Raw genomic sequence first — 5,085 nt, 5'->3', positions numbered from 1 at the left:
CTTTAGGTGATGCTGATGACCAACCTTTAAAACAAATAAAATGCTGTCCCTCCCAAGATGATGCATAAATCAGTGCTTCACAGCCTCTCACACAACTTTGCTTTACGAACCCTGCAAACCAGTGCGTGTGTGTGTGTGTGTGTGTGTGTGTGTGTGTGTGTGTGTGTGTGTGTGTGTGTGTGTGTGTGTGTGTGTGTGTGTGTGTGTGTGTGTGTGTGTGTGTGTGTGTGTGTGTGTGTGTGTGTGTGTGTGTGTGTGTGTGTGGGTGTTTTAAAAAAAAAGAAAAAAAGACAGGATCAGTGCCTCAACATGAAGGCTCCCCTCCCTGAGCCTCTGCCAGAGAAGAGCCAGCCTTGCATCTGTGCGGAATAATAAAAATGTGTCAAAAGTGCAGGCAAATATATTTCTGTACACCCGCACCCTCTGTGGGGAACGACGCTCAAAAAATAAAACTGCAGCATCTCACATTTCCTCCTCTCCTTCATGCGTCCACACTAGTCTATCGGCACTGATTTAAATGTACGAGGCTCTTTTCTCTCTAAGAACAGTCTCATTCTCCTTATTACACCATTTTGTGTTCAATGACCACTCCCTACAGAGAACACACTCACATCAAACACCTCCACCCGGCCTCTCAGGAGAGATAGCCCCCTCTTGCAGAGCAACATCAATAATACAGGTGAAGCACCCCTCCATCTCTTGCGGCTAAAAATAGTCCTCCTTTTTTAGTTTTAATATTTCATTTGTCCCTTCTATCTCTCTGTCTATTTCTCTTTTCTCTTTTCGCTATTCATTGTCTTTAAATAGGTGATGAGGAAAGATGTCAACAGATGAGTGTCGGCTCCCACATTCCCACTTACTTCCCATCAAGTATTCTGTCTTCCCCCAAAATCCACAAATCCAATTATTCAAAACACAGTCCACAAGGCCAAGGCATTCCTATCCTATGAATATAGGCCAGGACTCAAGAGTTAAAACTACTGAGTTATTGATTTCACCTCGTCAAGTTGCCAAGTTTCTGTATTTTATCAATTGTATTGTATTCAACAGAGGGGGTCCCCTTAAGAAGCATCTTTTTTTTTATATGGATAGACTTTGAAATGTGAGTAGTTTGTCTTGTTGGACCAACTCTTTGGTACTTTTAGACAAGAAGGAAATGTGGTTTAGTACTTTAAGATTGTACGGAATCCCAAAAAAGGCCAAGCTTGCAATAATTCATAATCTAGAGAAAGGTGTTTTATTTCTTAATTTCAACATAACAATGCTTGTTTTCTCACAACACATTTTAATATGTAGAACAGTAGCCTAATCAACACTACAGGGGCCTGGACAACTTAGCTTCAGGCTAACCAGAGGGCTAAGTATAATACATCTAATTTCCTTAAAATACCATAATAATTGCATTGTGATCTGCATTACAAAAATAATTTCAAACAGTTGTTTTCGGTTTAATTCTAATTACATGTAGTCACTTTATAGTTTCAACTGAGACAGTCAATAAAGGACAACAAGTCGTTCAAAATCACACGGTACTTTGAGCAACAACAACATTCACCATAATCAGCGTGTGTGAGCTTTATTCCGTCAACAGCGAACAACAGATTCAAGCAGAAGGGAAATGCTTGGTGAGGCAGGGGTATCTGTAGAAACCACGGTTAACAGTGCAACACACATTTCTCATAAACAATTCACTTCCCACTGAGCAAAAACGAAGTTACCTCAAACGTAGGAAGTGTTGTCAGAGGTGGTTGAGTTCACCTTCCCCGGTGCGCTGTGTGTTTATATCTCTGTGGTGGATGTTGTGGTTCAGGCTGGAGGAGAGGAGCGCTCTGCTGAGACCTGACCCACAGTTTTGTTATATAATGCGTCCTAATGGGACACATAGGTACCTGCTTATAATGCTGATGCTGTGTCTGGCCCTGCTATCCCTGCCTTCATTTGTATTTTACTTCTGCAAGTTGTGATGTAATAAGCAGTTTTCCTACTAACACAAGCATTTGACAGAATAATTAAAACTGCTGAGAGTACGGCGTGAATGTTCAGTGACACATTTCTTTTCTTTTTAATCACAATGAAGAATGACATGTTGACTTTTTGAAAGTTTAGCTCTCCCTTTACTCATTATTCATGTCTTTTTAGCTCTTTGCTCCGATACATTAACTTCAAACAAATGTAAACAGGATTAAGTCCTGTTGTTTTAGCCTCATAAATCATTCCAGGTTTTTTTCTAAAGATGTTTGCAAACATATTTTCACAGGAACAGTGTAATGAGGTGTGCAAATTTGTTTTGGCAGGCAGGATTACGGTTGTATTTGTACAAGGCCACTGTATCAGCACAGGGTTTACATGAACAACATCTCTCTGTAAGGATGATGGAGTTTGTTTTGCTATCAAATAAGGTTTGGGTCATGCTAACAAGGTAATGCTTTGCTGAATCATAAATTGGGCCGAGGCAGAAAGAACACGAGATTCTGTTGCTATGCTTTTCTATTAATGTGAAAAAAGATTGTGTGTAATTCTCTAATTACTCCATTTTGGTTTCTGCCTTAAAATGACAAATTCTTAGAAAATCAAGCTTTTCTAGCCAAGCAGAAGGTATTCATTTCTGAAGTATAAATATCACTGATGCAACTACAGATTCATGGTGCCGTTGGGGGGTTTTCAGCAGCGTCTTCTTACTTTAAAATCAATCACAGCATAAAGCCCTGTGCTCTCAGAAGACTGAACTTCTCACTAAAGCTTTTCTTTTATTTCTGACTTACCTCCGAGAGATCTGCCTGTTAAAAGTTTGAACACAGTTTAAATTGAATAATATATATTTTATTGCCTGTTGAGTGCATGAAATTCAGACTGAAACTTTCTTACAAGGTTTTTGTACAATAACTAGTGTTACTATATAGTTGAACTCACTTTACCGTGATGAACTCACTTCCTACTCTGCTGTATGCGGTGCGTAGGCTAGAGAGTGGGTGAAGGCGTACTTTCCCATCAACCTTCTTATCATATCACATCAGTGACGTCTTTTGTTTCTGCAGTCTGATGTAAATAACGCTTTCATGTACAGTCAACTGTTTCAGATGCTTCTGAGCTCTGGAGCAAAAGCATCCAAGTAGAGCAAGTCAAATTGAATGTGTACTTTACACAGCTCAGTGAATACATGCTAAGAATTGTTTGTTATGCCTCTGCGACCACCATTCAACCCATTTACCCGCCTACTACTTTCACAAGAGACAACTAAAGAAAAACGATTTAATATATGGATTTCTGTAAAAGAGAGGCTAGTGCAGGGGTGTCAAACTCAAGGCCCGGGGGCCAAATCCGGCCCGCGACTTCATTTCATGTGGCCCCTCAAGATCAAAGAATATAATATGTTTATTATACGGTTACATTCCGCTTTACATAAGCACATTGCCTATAAACTACATGTCCCACAATGCATCTCAAATATGACTTTTTTCCCGGATTTTTTTTTTTAAATGTTACTTTTATTTTATTTTTTTTCAGAATTTGGCTTTTCTTTTTAAATCATTTTGTGACATGCGCACTGAAGAGACTTGCAATTGTTTACCCAAGACTTCTGCTTTCAGACGTAGTTAATTATGAAGTGATTAACCTATCCGATAATAATCCAATGCAGAGGAAATAATGTTATATAATAAATGATTTTATATATATTAAATATTTATGTATTTTATTCTTAGTCTTATATATAAAAGTGGCACTTTGAGTGCAACCATGATGCTAATGTGGCCCGAGTTGAAATTGAGTTTGACACCCCTGGGCTAGTGCATTGTGACCGGGACTGCCTATTGTCCGATGGTCCGTAATCCCGCAAACATTTTTATTGTTCCAAAAATACACACTCGCCGACCCCGTGCATAAAAAAAAAAGCACATGGTAAACCATAATGCAGAATGATGGCCTTGGAACTTCACAATTCTCCTTTCTACTGTCAAAAGTAAGGACCTTTTCTAACCTGCTTTTGATTGGTCTACACTCATTATCTTTGATGGTTTGGTTGGATAAGTTGGTTTAGTCTAGGCACAAGGAATGTGATTGTTTTAAAATATCAGATTAACCCAGTCAGTGACAGAGTATGATGGATAAAGTTTACGCCACAATAAAAAAAAAAATTTGAATGGTACGAAGATGTGTTCTAGAAAAACAGTTGGCCATGTGCCTTTGTTTGTATCAGGGAGACAGTCTGTTGTCTGTGTTGTTTGAACCGTGGGTCACTATGGATACCTTGTCTTTTCACTGTAAACCAAATCCACCTATGTGTAAAAATAAATAACCTTAACCTGATATTGTGTATTTCCAAAGCAATGGGCCTTCAGAACAATGTTCATCTGTTTTGTGGATAACGGGCTGTCAGACAAAAGGCTTTCGGTCCATCAGAACAATGTCCCCAGTCTGACTCAGATTCCTAATGAGTTTTCACTTAATTATTGTTGTCTGCTGTGTCCTAGTTTTCTCCGGAGACGTTTGGGAGACAAAAAGAAGGTGATGAGAGACATTTGAAACAAGACATCTAGCACCGCTGGGACCAGGACACGGCATTCCTGCAGTGATTGATGGAGACAACGGCGCTAATGGCCTTAACAGCCGAGCAAGAGGGCAATCAGTGGTTATCGATCGGAGCAGTGTATGTCCGAGTCAAAGGTAATGTTTCACTAATTTCTACTAGGAACTGTGTGGTCAGTCGCTAAAGATCAAATAATCACCATAGGTCTGTTGGAACTGGCTCATTGCTAGGCACCCTCAATTATTTACTGCCTTTCCTCATCCTCTCCTCCCTCTTGAACCCCATGTTTTATCGACTCAGGTCAAGCGTTCTTCATGATGTTTCTTCTTGTCCATTCAATTTGCTTCAGCAGCGAGACAATGTAAACACAGCAGCTAGGTCCCACCAGTAAGCTGCTTGTTTAAGGCTTTGCTTTGTGCGTTTGCTTTACAACAACTTCAATTACTGTCATACGAGCGACGGCCGCTGATTTCATCACTATAAGTTCTTGGGTGTTTATGCTCAGGCGAATACTAAAAGCCTTCGTGTCCCCATAGACTTTACAGGGCATCGCCATATTC

Source organism: Notothenia rossii (assembly GCF_949606895.1).
Source record: "Notothenia rossii genome assembly, contig: scaffold_358, whole genome shotgun sequence".
NCBI lineage: Eukaryota > Metazoa > Chordata > Actinopteri > Perciformes > Nototheniidae > Notothenia > Notothenia rossii.
The sequence above is the reverse complement of the archived record's forward strand: the minus strand, read 5'-3'. Positions refer to the sequence as shown.